The sequence below is a fragment of the Mustela putorius genome, unplaced genomic scaffold, assembly GCF_011764305.1.
Source record: "Mustela putorius furo isolate JIRA1106 unplaced genomic scaffold, ASM1176430v1.1 tig00003972_pilon_pilon_pilon, whole genome shotgun sequence".
Classification (NCBI taxonomy): domain Eukaryota; kingdom Metazoa; phylum Chordata; class Mammalia; order Carnivora; family Mustelidae; genus Mustela; species Mustela putorius.
This window is the reverse complement of record NW_025422115.1, coordinates 18,708,978-18,724,063: the sequence shown is the minus strand read 5'-3', so window position 1 is coordinate 18,724,063 and position 15,086 is coordinate 18,708,978. Positions and strand designations below refer to the sequence as shown.

General features: G+C 37.4%; 1 protein-coding gene and 1 long non-coding RNA gene across 4 annotated transcripts in view; one reads left to right on the top strand and one right to left on the bottom strand.

The window, feature by feature from the left end:
- Positions 1-15,086, bottom strand: part of NPTN (neuroplastin) — a 70,290-nt gene that overhangs the window by 42,042 nt on the left and 13,162 nt on the right. The gene's annotated exons all lie outside the window — the stretch shown is intronic.
- LOC106006457 lies at positions 984-14,858 on the top strand. Its single transcript, XR_001180498.2, has 3 exons — positions 984-1,353; positions 10,791-10,928; positions 14,587-14,858. It is a non-coding gene; the product is annotated as an uncharacterized LOC106006457 (long non-coding RNA).

Below are 15,086 nucleotides of genomic sequence, written 5' to 3'. Positions count from 1 at the left end.
TACAAAAGAGGCAGTATAAGATTCTCCTTAAAAAAAAAAAAAAAAAAAAAAAAGAATAACCCCACAGATTACAAATCAAGTTATTTACCAATGAAATATGGGAAGATACTGAACACTGGCCAGGCCAAACTACAAATTCACAAAATGTAAGATAAAATGGTAGTTACAGGATTTTGGACCATGCCAGATTAAGCTTAATTTCCTAACAGTGTTAGATTTTGAGTCAGTACCTCCACACCTTAAATTCTTTTAACACTGAGCAGTTTCTTCAAACAGGAAAGATGCTATCTTCTTTATGGGATAGTTGTTGGTCACATGGTTTATGTGGGAAAGCTCTGCAAACTATAAAGCTCTATGCAAATGTTATTTTAGGACAGAGAAGGGATACATCAGATGTGACTAATCTTCAACAAGGATTTCCATTCAGTCCTGTTATCAATTACCATTGACAGGCTAAATAATCATCTACCTAGATCCATGGGTCTAAAAGTCAGTGACCAAAAAAAAAAAAAGAAAGAAAGAAAGAAAGAAAGAAGTATGATAAAAAGAAACCATGGGCTTCTCTCATCCCAGAAAATACAAACAAAATTTTGCATACAATACAGGGGTGTCCCAGGCCTCCAAGTTAGACATCTGTGTCTCAATTGTATTGCTACTGAATGAGTCAACAAATAAGGATCTTTCTAGTAAGCTGAGAGCTGACCAGCTTTCAGGGAAATGAGGCACAGTTTACATCTAGGCTGAATTCTTCAACTTCAACTCAATCTCATCTGAAAACTGGGGATAATAATCCCTAACTCCTTCATAAGGTCATGGTGAAATTCACATAAACAATGGTAAAGAAAATTACTTTGCAACTTATACGGCTATAAATGTAATAATATAGGTGGTCATTTTGTGCACGCGTTCTAGTCTGTAACAAAGGATGACTTAAATCAGCTCTGGGTGTTCTAAGACTCACCCATGGGGGGAGGGGTTGTCTACTGCACTTTTTCTTCATTTTTCAATTTTCCAAAGGAATAAAAGCACTGAAAACCACTGCCTCAAAGAATTTAAGAATGTTTCAAATAGAAAGTGACCTTAAATCAGGTAGAGTTGCCAGCAATTAATAAAATTTAGAATTCTGGTCCCCTCTTATATTTCATGTATATGTAACATGCTCCAGGGGGCTCAGTAACACCAGCCTAGGACCCTGAATGTCCTCAAAAGGGTTCTAACAGATTGAAGTCTCTGCTTACATGTTATTTATTAGAAAATCCTGGCCACTTAAGTCTTTTACAGACATCAAATAGCTTCATTATTAAAGACACTCCTTGAGACGAACAACATTTCCTTCCTCCTCACTCCAAGAAGGTAAGAGGCATTTTAATTTAATCTTGAACAAAGAATGTGAGGCTGAATATAACTGATCAGGTCTCATTCTGACTGTGATATCAAAATGACTAGAACCTTAGATTTAAAAACTAAGATGTGTCCAAGGGGAAAAAACGAAATAGCCACAAACAGCTATCAAGCTAGTTTTTTAGGAAGCTTTAGGAAATCTACATAACTCCACAAATAGTACTCAAGCTGCTAGTACACAAAGGAAAAGTGCAAATTTTGCTAGCCATTAAAAACCAAGGATGTCTCATCCAAAGGAAATAGACAAACGCATACAAAATCAGCTATATCTCAAATGGTGTTCTTAATAAAAGGTCTGGTTTCAAAGAGTAAAACCCTTATACATTTAATGCTCATAAAAACTCTGCTATTCTGGGGCGCCTGGGTGGCTTAGTGGGTTAAAGCTTCTGCCTTCAGCTCAGGTCATGATCCCAGGATCCTGGGATGGAGCTCCAAATTGGGCTCTCTGCTCAGCAGGGAGCCTGCTTCCTCTTCTCTGCCTATTTGTTATCTCTGTCAAATAAATAAATAAAATTTAAAACAAATTCTGCTATTCCAGTAGACGGTCAAAAATAGCTATGGGCCAGTCTAGAACTACACCCAAATGGAATTGTGAGGCCAAAACCAACTTTTTTGTGTGTGTTGGGAGGGAAACAGTTACAGAGCATGCCGCAGTTGACCCTCCAGTTAGGATTTATTAAAAGCAAAATAGGGGCACCTGGGTGCTCAGTTGTTAAGCGTCTGCCTTTGGCTCAGGTCATGATCCCAGAGTCCTGGGATCAGGCCCTGCATGCTGCTTCCTGCTGGGCAGGAAGCCAGCTTCTCCCTTCTCCACTCCCCGTGCTTGTGTTCCCTCTCTCACTGTGTCTCTTTCTGTCAAATAAATAAATAAAATCTTCAAAAACAATGACAACAACAAAAGGCAAAATGAAATCAATATGCTAGAAAGGCTGAATACTCCAATTAAAGAAACCAATCTCACAGCCATGGATAATTACTAATGAAAAGCTGACCTTCACTAATTACTTTTTCTTTGAAATTCATTTGCCTATAGATTCAATATAACATTTAAAAAAAATTTATTCTAGAGAGAGAGAGAGAACAAGCACACAAGCAGGAGGAAGGTGAGACAGAATCTCAAGGAGACTCCCCATCAAGTACATAGTCCAACACAGGGTCCAACATAGGGCTGGATCTCAGGGCCCTAAGATCATGACCTGAGCTGAAACCAAGAGTCAGAGACACTCAATGACTGAGCCACGTGAATCTAGGCACCCCTAGATTCAGTATAACTTTTGATAACAAACTCACTTTCTGTCCTTGACAATAATCCAATCAGGATTTAAACATTAAACATAACATATTTCAGCTCATTCTTTAGAAGATGATACAATTCATATCTCTCTCTCTCTCTCTTTTGGTGGTGGGCAGCAAAGCAAGGTTCATTGAGCTACACTACAAAGCTCCCAAAGAGGGAGGGGACCCAAGAGGGTTGACCTCATCTCATTCCTTCATCATCATATATCCCCCATAAGAATGACCATTAACATAACCAGTGCAAGCTGACAGTCTGAATAAAATCTAGAAGAGATTTTAACTGAAAGAGGTAGGAAACCCGCCCCGTTTTAAACAGCCATTCCCAGAAACCAGAGTCAAATAGTCTGCACATAGGGATATTCAATCTTTGAATCACATCCCAGAATGTTAGGTAATATAGTCCCAGTCTTCTCTTCTGAGGAATTATTTCCAAAGCATAAATAGCTTATAGTGGAAACCACACTAGAAACTTTGTTATTATATGTCAAAAGCAAAACTTTTCTTAGATGGCAGAATCCTAGAGCAGCTATTCTTAAATCTTATTATGCATCAGAATCATCTGTTAAAACACAGACTGCTAGGCCCCATCCCAAGATTCTGATTCAATAGGTCTGAAGCAGGGCCTGGGAATGTGCATTTCTAACAAGTTCTCAGATGATACTGGTATTGCTGGATCACAGACAACACTTTGACAATGTCAGTGTGAAACTGATCAATTTTTTGGCTTTTTCAAATAGAAGGGAAATATGGGCCACACAGATGTTTCTGAAACCAAGTAATACTCTCTACAAGTTGAGTCAGATTCATAATCAAAAGAGCAAATGTGACAAAAATGGTTTCTAAAAAACTGTATCACTCACTAGGATTTATGCTCCCTTCAGCAGCACATAAACTATGACTTCGTAATAATGGCTTTTATCTGGTCTTTGTTCTAGTTCTCAATCTATAAGTTGTAAGCATGCTTTTAATTCAATTTACCATTTTTTGAGGGCCTATTTACTAAAAACTGTACACAGGGATAATTAAAATAAACTTTGTTCCAAAAGAGAGCTCAACCTTGAAGACGACACAGAAAAATAATCAAAATACAATATGAGTGACAATGGCTACTTCCACAACAGATGTATACAAAAGACAACAGGAACATGTAAGAAATAGCTAATTTTGCTGTAGCTGATAGATGCATAAAAAACTTATGCATGAATTCTAAGTTTAGCCTTGTCAATGGTGGGGAGAGAGGAGACGGTCTTGCTCTAGGCCAGAGTAAACAGTTATGAGCACAGGGTTGAGAAATGGCAGAATGATTCTAGATACAGCTGGAAAAAAAAATCCACATTTTTTTAGTGTTTTTATATACCAAACACCTTCTAAGTACTCATGTTACTCAGAAAAAGAAGACACTTTATAAACTCAAGACCTCACAATTTAAGGAGAATGACAAGCATCCTGCAGGCTAAGCAGCCTGGGCTTCTTTCTATAGAACAAGCAGTGTGACCGATCTGACTGGTGGCAGTACGAAGGACAGATCAGAAGAAAGGAGCTAAAAAACTCCTCTGATAGTCCAAATTAAAAATGAGTCTGAAATAAGTAATTGTAGATGCAGAAATGATGAAAAGGTGATGGATTTGAGAAATGTTTAGGGGAATTAATCAACTTAAATTGTTGACCACAGATGAAGAGGGATACTGTAAGTGGAATAAAGGAAGGTGAACTGAGAGTTGGCTTTGAAGGCACATACAGGATAAGCTATGCTGGTAATATGTTCAGAGGTAGTTAAAAATATGGATCTGTTATTCAGGAGAGAGGTGGAGGCTGGAAATATGCACTTGGGAATTATCAGCTTAGATGGAAGTTGAAGCCAAGGGAGGAGATGAGATCACTCAGGGAGGATGAAAAAGGAACTGAGAATGGAACTTTCTACATAATTACACTTTTTTCCAAATGATTCACCACTGAATGCAATGCACTTTTGGTAGGACAAAATACACCAAAACAGGAATTAATTCCCTTCCTTTATCTGGACAACACTTCCAATAAGGTCAGGTAAATAATTTATTATTCTGCTTTAGAAGATTTAAAAGAAGGGTCTTCTCATGTTCTTGCTGTTAATGACTGAGATACAAGGCCCAGAATCCATACTAGAAGCTCCCAAAGCAGCATCAGACTTTGAGTACAGTGCCTAATACTATTCATCTTTACAACAAATCCTTAACCTTTCATAAAAACAGCACCCATTTGGTTCCAAAGATTATTTTGGGAAACATTTTTTTCTTGCGAAGAAGCTTATACTTAATCCCAACCAAATTTTCTCAATTTTTGAAAAGGAAAAACGTATGGAATCTCAGCCTAATGCCCAAGACTGAACCAACTCTCACCCTCCAATTCTGCAGCAAAGTACTAGAAACAAACAAAACCAGTACACCACAGAACAAGTAAATGTGGGGGGGGGGGTAGAAAATCAACAGGAATGCAGCTCCTGTTTCCATGACATACTGCAAACTTTATGTTCTTTTTCTCACCTTACGGATCTCTTCAATCTTTCTATAAAGATTAACCAGATATGAATTTGGAAAATAAGGACAGTAATACATAAGCAAATGACTAAAAGAGTCTCCACTTTGACAAATGCATGGAATGGGGAATTTCCTTCCTCCATCTAGGCTTCAACAGTCTCTCAATTTAAAAACTGAGGATGTTCAATAAAACTATGAGCCTTATTCTGAATTTTTAAAATGAGTTATGAAAGGAGATAAATTTGACTCTACCTATTAACCATATTGACCATGTACTGGAGTTGCAAGCTTCCCCACTACTTAAGTCATAATGATGGCATAATTGTTTATATGGTGGGATTAAACAACAGGATCTAAGGAATATTTGGTATTACATACTTCATGGAGATCTGTATTTCTCTCCAAATTCTCAACAATTTACATAGTTACTGTTCATTCCTGGAATTTCAGTTGCATCTCCAAAAGAGGCAATATATTATGTTTAAATGGTAAAGGGGGAGCCAGAGGGCAAATGATTCTGAAAGCAACACACAATTTCACCTCCATTAAATGGGAATTTAACATACATTCAATCTGCTGTTAGAAGAATGAAGATCCTACCTGTGGAACTTACTAAGCCTATTCAGAAAGAGACTATCAAGAATACTTTCTTAAAATTAAATACACTCCAGACAATGAAATATTATTCAGTGTTAAAAAGAAATAAGCAATCAAGCCATAAAAAGACACAGAGGAAACTTAAATGTATATTACTAAATAAAAAAGCCAATCTGAAAAGCTTACATATTATGTGATCCAACTACATGACATTCTAGCAAAGGCTAAGCTATGGAGATAGTATAAAGTAGCTGACAGGAGCTAAGGGGAAGGGAAAGAAAGAATGAATAGGTGGAACACAGGATTTTTAAGGCTGTGAAACTATTCTCTATGACACTATAATGGTGGATACAGATCATTTACATGTGCCCAGACTCTTAGAATGTACAACACTGAGAAGGAACTCTAATGCAAACTATAGACTTTGGGTGATAATGTGGTATCACTGTGAGTTCACTAATTGTAACAAATGTACCACTCCAATAGGAATGGTGTTCTAGAGAAGACTGTATGTGTGGGTGGGACAGGGGATATACAGTTAATTCTCAGTACTTTTTCTTAGCTATGCTATGAACCCAAACTGCCCTAAAAAAGAAGTCCATTAGGCAGAGGACATGAACAGACATTTCTGCAAAGAAGACATCTAGATGGCCAACAGACACATGAAAAAGTGCTCCATATCACTCGGTATCAGGGAAATACAAATCAAAACCACAATGCGATATCACCTCACACCAGTCAGAATGGCTAAAGTCAACAAGTAAGGAAATGACAGATGCTGGTGAGGATGAGGAGAAAGGGGAACCCTACTACACTGTTCGTGGGAATGCAAGCTGGTGCAACCACTCTGGAAAACAGCATGGAGGTTCCTCAAAATGTTGAAAATAGAACTGCCCTATGACCCAGCAATTGCACTACTGGGTATTTACCCTAAAGATACAAACGTAGTGATCCGAAGGGGCACGTGCACCCGAATGTTTATAGCAGCAATGTTCACAATAGCCAAACTATGGAAAGAACCTAGATGTCCATCAACAGATGAATGGATCAAGAAGATGTGGTATATATACACAATGGAATACTATGCAGCCATCAAAAGAAATGAAATCTTGCCATTTGCGACAACATGGATGGAACTAGAGTGTATCATGCTTAGTGAAATAAGTCAAAGCAGAGAAAGACAACTATCATATGATCTCCCTGATATGAGGAAGTGGTGATGCAACATGGGGGCTTAAGTGGGTAGGAGAAGAATCAATGAAACAAGATGGGATTGGGAGGGAGACAAACCATAAGTGACTCTTAATCTCACAAAACAAACTGAGGGTTGCTGGGGGGAGGGGGGTTGGGAGAAGGGGGGTGGGGTTATGGACATTGGGGAGGGTATGTGCTTTGGTGAGTGCTGTGAAGTGTGTAAACCTGGCGATTCACAGACCTGTACCCCTGGGGATAAAAATATATGTTTATAAAAAATAAAAAATTAAAAAAAAAGAAGTCCATTAAAAATAATTAAATATACCAACTGAAAAATACTTAACAATCATGTACTAAGATTTACTTGCTCTTTGCATTTAGTACCTGACTGCAGACATATTTTTTTTTAAAGATTTGAGAGAGAGAGCAAGCACACGTGAACACACACACACACACACACACGCTCAAATAGGGGAAGAAGCAAAGACACTCTTCAAGCAGACTCCCCACTGAGTGTGGAGCCTGATGCGGGGATCAATCCCACAACCCATGATGAGATCATGACCTGAGTCGAAACCAAGAGTTGGATGTTCAACTTACTGAGCCACCCACATGCCCGACTGCAGATATTTTTTTTAATGACACATTAATGCAAAACTCCTTCAGCAATGAGAATTTAGGTTAACCCAGACAAGCAAAGTCATATCCACCCATCTTGTGTTTATGATGCAGGAACAGAAAACATAGAGCTCTTTTCTAGCCTACAAATCATCTTAAACCTTGAGATCACCCACACTTCCCACGAGACTCTTTTTACCAATGCCCTCATAACTCCACTAAACATAAATCTCTCAGCTGAAGGAAAAACACATTATCCAACATAGGAAGACATTTCATATACCCCTTCATCATATTAAGTACCCAAAGGCAGATACTACACTTATGGGTAACACTTATAATTTATTATGTAAATCAGGACACTTTGGGGGTGACCGGTGGCTTAGTCAGTAGAGCATCTGACTCTTGATCTCAGCTCAGGTCTTGATCTCAGGGTCGTTGAGTTCAAGCCCTGCGTTGGACTCAATGCTGGGTGTGGAGTCTACTCAAAAAAAAAAAAAAAAAGAAAGAAAGAAAGAAAAGAAAAAATCATCAAGTAAACCAGAACACTTTTAAGAGTGAAAGGGATGCTGTGAATAATCATAAGAGGACAATAGGCACCACTAATGGGGAACCTTGAAGTTGCACAGTGTAAAATCAAGCACTTATAATGGAGCTATCCCACAATAAAACTCCAGGTCAATTCACTTTCAATCCATTATATACAGTATATTTGTGATTCACAAACTTTTCCCAAGAACCTTGAGCAATAATTTTCCAAACACTTTAAAACACCGTCTCAGAATCAAGTATGTCCAGTCCTACAAAGCACCTCCAAATTTCTAGGTTTTTTTTCTCTTCTATCAAAACTGGTAAGTCCTCAAACCTACTCTCCTATATTCAATAGTATTTGGTATCTATACTACCCTTGGCTAAGATAAATTTCCCACTAACCAGAATCTCTTGCCTTACTATAAAGTATGCATCCATATTCAAGCCCTACTGCCTTGGTTTCAAATGACAGTATACAAAGATCAGTGAACCCTAATATTTGCAAAAGGTAATTCCCTACTTGGTAGTCTGAAAGTATTATCATATCTAGTAAAATTATCAACTCTGGTACAAAACAGGCCAAGATTATATAGGCTAGAATTAATTCTCTAAAATGTATTATCAGGTACTTTCTGATGGTGTTTCAGAAATGAATACCAAACTTCATGGTAATAAACCACTAGACATACCAATTTAAATTGTAATTTTTAAGGAAAGTATAATAATGTACAGAAATTTTTCCATTTAATAATATATAGGTTTAATCTGAAACCTCAGTTTCCTTGTGTGTACAATCATAACTGGAATAGAGGATTTCTATGGCCTTTTGTGATATAACAGCTAATATTCCATAAATTTACATATAATAAACTGAAATGCAGTATTCTATGAATCCATGAAGATGCATAAGGCAGTACTGTGCTTGTGATATACAGTATATTTTAATAGATTGCGATTTTTTTTAAAGATTTTATTTGACAGGGAGAGAGGCAGCAAAAAAGGGAACTCAAGCAGGGGGAGGGGCAGACTCTCTGCTGCGCAGGGAGCCTGATGAGGGGCTCAATCCCAGGACCGTGGGATCACGACCTGAGCCGAAGGCAGATGCTTTACCAACTGAGCCACCCAGGCACCCCTAGATTGTGACCTGTTTGGAAACCAGAACAGGCCTCTAATTTTGTATTCCCATAATGCCTTGCTGCACATATAATAGTCAATAATATTTGTTAAAAGAATGTTAAGAAATAAAATTCTCATTAACTGAGGATTAAGGATCAAATCCTGTCATTAATTTCAACCTATTAACAACTTAAAATGTGCTAGTAATTAGTCTGATAATGAACAGCATAACAAAAGAGACCATATCTCTTAGATGAGTGGTTTTTCAGAATACCAGTGTTATCTTTCTGAATATCGACAGAATCAAAAATTCTAGAAAACTAGACTATGGTATATTTGAATTTACCGTAGATGCCCTAGAAGCTACTTTTATTTAAAAAAATCAAATCCCTAATGTCAGTCTGTTTTCTTGCCAGTGTATTCATTAATACTAACAAACAAGGAATAAAAATTGAATTTAAATAGATTTTTTTATTTGAAAAAATAAAAAACATTTTGATTTAAGATTTTACTTTACAATGGGAATGCAACTTTCCCATTCTTTTCCAAATTAGGTAATGAGGCCGCCCTTCATCCATTCCAAAAGAGAAGGAAATTCAGATTTCCCTGTAAACCTCCCTGAATCAAAAACAAACAGACTAGAAATTTCTTCTTTGAAAAGATAACCTTTAAGAAAATCCTTTGTGTGGGAAGGGCAGAAAGTAGGACATTTTCTAACTATTCTTTAAAAAAATAAAAATAAAAAAAAATCCGAGAAGATTACTAACAGATAAATGTCTCTGAAAACATATTCATTATAACAGCACCTAACCTTTACTGATCATTTATATGTGTCAAGCATGGTGCAAAGTATATTATATAATCTAACTCACTTCATTAAAATACAGTCTACTGCTTAAGGTCCTTGTTGCCATTCTACAGATATGCAGAAGCAGGATGCATACCTTGGCAGTTAAGATTCCAGAGTTCAAAACACTACACTATTTTTCTACATATATTTTTCTATATACATTACATAATCCAAAAACATTTTACCTTAGAATGACTACCACACAGTGTATTCTACTTCTCCCTTGTCAATGTTCCCAGTTCAGGCCTTTATCAATTTACAACCATCTCCAATTATCAAAGTTAACTATATGGAAATTCTATATGGGTCTATAAATTTAAAAAGTATTCGGCATTACTAACTGTAGCCTATTGTTTTAAGTTGGTGTTCCTAACTAGTAAACTGGAACTTAGTAGATTTCTAGTTCCTACTGGCGGATCCCCAAGGTGGTTGCTAAAACCACACATCCTGAAGATCTTCCTCCCACAGAAGGATGAAAACTAACAGCACTTTCAGTCCTTTACCAGGCAGGGACTTAACAGCATACCTCTGCACTCCTATTCTTGTGCATATTCTCAGATTTCAAAACTCAAGGCAAGTGACAAGCAGGTCTTTCTCATGAAGAGTCTGACAAATATTGCAATAAAAATTATTTTACCAAGTGATAGGATGATTATCTTTGCCCTATTTTATAGATTCTACCTTAAAGAGATCATTTCTTCTGGTCTTCTGTCAACTATGGACAAATCTATTAGTAATCACTGACTGTAAAGTATCCACAGGACTGCTCCCAGGCAACTATCAAGACTAAGCAAGAAGATCGTGAACCAAAGGTAAGATACTTTGTGGAAAAAAAAAAAAAATTTTTTTTTGTTTCAGTAGTGGGTCCACAAAACAGGTCACCCATATCAATCAATTTTAAAATTGTACTCCTCCAACCCTAAGGAGTTTTTGAAATAATTAGAGGAGATTCCCTCCCCTCCTAAACATCTCTACTTTTATCTCATTAACAAATTTATTTTTAAATAAAAAGAAAAAATTTTTTCAGCTGCTAAGAGTCGAAAAATCTAATTCTTGCCCCAGACTGACACTTAACATATACCATGGTCCAAAGAGGTTCTACTTCAGTTGCAGTGCCCCTACTACAATCCAAATATTCTGAATCCTGTTCACTAAAATTCTATCCAATAAAATCTGCTCTCTATTTGATTGCTCAGGAAATCCCAAAATCCAGCTGACAATCCAAATCTGGTTTTTTTTCCTCCTTTCACAATTACTTATTTGTACTCTGATCATCTTGTTTCAGGTCTTCAGTACCTCCTAAGTCCATGATTACCTAGTACCCCCACCTCCATAATGAGGTGGAAGATCAGGTTATTTACTTACCTAGTCTCCCAAACACCAGCAAAATATTGCTGCTTCTCTTGAAAAGGACAGCAAAATTAAATCCAGAATGCTTCCATTAAAAATTAGCAGAGTTGTCCCAGGAATTATCCACATGGCTACAATATTACATGTATGAACATTCAAGGTTTCTGACAAAAATATGTCTCAGGATAAAAATAGAGTAATATATCATTCCTTTTCATTTAACAAAGGTTTTTTCCCTGTTTGGAATGAGAAAGGCTCTCTAAGCGGACCAGGTTCAATATAAAGAATTCAGTCATTATCAGAATAATTCCCTTCAGTGACACTGAGTAACAACATATGTATTCTAAAGACTCCATATATACTTGAATAAATGAGAATATCTGTCACTCCAATTGCCATATTCAAAAAAGGAAAGCTATAAATACCAAGATAAATTACATCATAATTAATACTACTAGAGCTTTACAGTTTATAAATTATGTCTACATAAAACAAGCTTTGAAAGGGTATACAACATACTACTAACGGTGCTTGTTTCTGGGGAGTGGGAATCATGGCATAAAAGGAGGAACTTTAACATTTTACCTTTTACACCCAGGTATTATTCGAAACTACCATGTAAGCAAGTCCTTTCATAATTTTTTTAATCCAGTAACTTCCCCTTTTTCCAAAAACTTAAATAATTCCATGTCAAAATGGTTAACAAACTATCCCAGGCAGGAAGATTTATCCTGTCTGCTAATATTCCCTCCTATATAAAGTTATATCTATCCTTTGAAAATTCAACCTGATGAAAACTTCATTTTATGGCTTCATTATATGGCTGACAAGTTTATGTATCTGGTTACTTCAGGCTCACCTGGTACTACTGGGCCTGCCAAAGTTTTTCCAATGGTGTATTTTGAGAATTTAAGACTTGATGCAATTCTTGAGCTGTTTCAGTGACAAAAGTGAAGTGGAAAGCAAAGGCAGAAGAAAAATGACCAATTTCCTTACTATCTATAGCCCATTGACAAGTCCTTGAAACAGACAGAGTGACAGCCCTCTAGAGACTCAACTGCCTCAAAGTTAATACTTTGCTAAAGGCAAAAGGCAATCCTAGCCCAACCCCCACGCCCACCAGGATCCTCTAAGTCTACTTCATTGTATAAAAATTCCTTTGGAAACGTCCTTTATCTCTAAACCCCCCAAGACAGGTTTTGGCAATCATCCCCCAAGCATGTGGCCCACCGATATATATCTGAAGGGTCTCATGATTAAGGTTTTACTGGACGGTAATAAATTACCTTTTCCCAAAAACAGCTAGCTGTCTCAAGGTCCTGGAAACCTTGCTTCCAAAATTCCTTAGAGACCTATGCTATCTCTAACCACCACCCCCCCACAACTTGAAAGTGTATAATGGACTATTCCTCATGACCTCGGTGAAGGTCTTTCTGCCCATGGGTCCTGTCCCCGTGCTTTAATAAAATCACCTTTTTGCACCAAAGACGTCTCAAGAATTCTTTCTTAGGGAGCCTGGGTGGCTCAGTGGGTTAAAGCCTCTGCCTTCGGCTCAGGTTATTATCCCAGGGTCCTGGGATCAAGCCCCCCATGGGGTTCTCTGCTCAGCGGGGGGGGGGGGGGGCCTGCTTCCCTTCCTCTCTCTCTGCCTGCTTCTCTGACTACTTGTGATCTTCGTCTGTCAAATAAATAAATAAAATCTTCAAAAAATAATTAAAAAAAAAAAAAAAGAATTCTTTCTTGCCTGTCAGCTTCGAACCCTAACATCGTCTTTGCTACATCAGAAATGATAGTGTTTCATAACGGTAAGGTGACACTAAGACACTACATGTGTCTTAAACACATTCCACTCAAATTCTTTCCCATTCTGACTTTAAAGCTACTAAAACACACATACCTGTTACTGAGATACACGTGCTAGCCATCTCATACTTCTAATGGTAATTTCTCAGCAATTTTCACTATAGTTTAATGTTGTTCCTAAAGTAAAAACTATTACTCTGTATACTCTAGTGTTATTTTTTTTCTTTAATACACATCAAAATTTACCCTTTCATCCTACAGCTGAAAAATCTGATTACCGCTAGCACCACCCCCACCCCATAATTGAATTTTAATGTCTACCTGCCCCTGGGTAGCAAATTATATGCTCCATAGGCAGACATTTCAGAATGTTCCATATACACTCCACAGTAAGTGGTAGCTTTGCAGGGAAGCACTAAAATTTACCAGTCCACAGCAAGTACCTTATAGTTCATAATCAATATTCATTACTAGCCACCTGCCTAGAATTCTTTCTGCCTTGATGTCCTCAGTTATATAAGGAATTAATTTTCTTTGTGACTAGACCTCAAAGACTATCTGTGCTGTTTCTGAAAAATACGGACATTATGACCTTAAAACATTTTAAGAACATGTTAGGAAAACCTCCATCATACAATAAAAATCATTAAACAGCTTTTAGGAAGAGCAAAAACACCCAGAAGACACAATATGCAAACACTCCAGCTCAAAAACATGAGTCAACTAAACTTTGCATATGACAGGCAAAATAGAATTTGCTACCCCTCTGCCTCAAAAAGGTCCAAGTAAAACAGGACAAACAATTTAGAAGTATCAAAAGTTTATCTAGAAACAATGGAAGATACCTGAAAGGACAGGCCAAGTAGGTACAGATAAGACCAAAATTAAGACCAAAAAAAAAGAGGGCGCCTGGGTGGCTCAGTGGGTTGAGCCGCTGCCTTCGGCTCAGGTCATGATCTCAGGGTCCTGGGATCGAGTCCTGCACCGGGCTCTCTGCTCAGCGGGGAGCCTGTTTCCTCCTCTCTTCCTCTCTGCCTGCCTCTCTGCCTACTTGTGATCTCTCTCTCTGTCAAATAAATAAATAAATAAATAAAATCTTTAAAAAAAAAATTTAAGACCAAAAAAATAGGGGGGGGGAGAAGGACTTAAAAAAATTAAATATATACCATATATACACGGTACTACACAATTAAACCATAAAGCTGTTAAAAAGGACTCAAAATCATACTGTGGAGGAAAAGAGACAAACAACAGAATTCTGAGGACAGGAATAAAGGAATAAAGCACATGCTTTCTTGTATTGCCTTAATCATTTAGGTCCCTGTCTTAATGCCTAAAGTTAAAAAGAAAAGAATTTTCTGCTGCTAACGTATGAAGACAAGATGTACAGCAAGACATATATGCCTTTAAAGCATTTTATAAGAACCAAGAAAACGTGGAACTTTTAAAACCTTCACTGAACTGGAAGAAAAGCACACACGTGAGTTTACTGGTAACAATCATGTTGCTAAATTTCTAGCTCAAGCAACAACTCTAAAAATATGTCACTACTATGGCATAATCTAATTTTGAAGGTGCAATAAAGTACTGTAGTACTACCAATATTACCCACTCTACCGTTACTTCAAAAATAAATAGCACTGCAGGGCATCGGGGTGGCAAAGTCAGTTAAGTATCCAACTCTTGGTTTTCACATAGTCATGATTTCAGAGTTGTGGAATCAGGACCGAAATTGGGGTCTGTGCTCAGTAAGGTGTGTGCTTGGGTTTCTTTTTCCCTCTCCTTCTGCTCCTCCCCATCCCATGCACTCTTGCAAA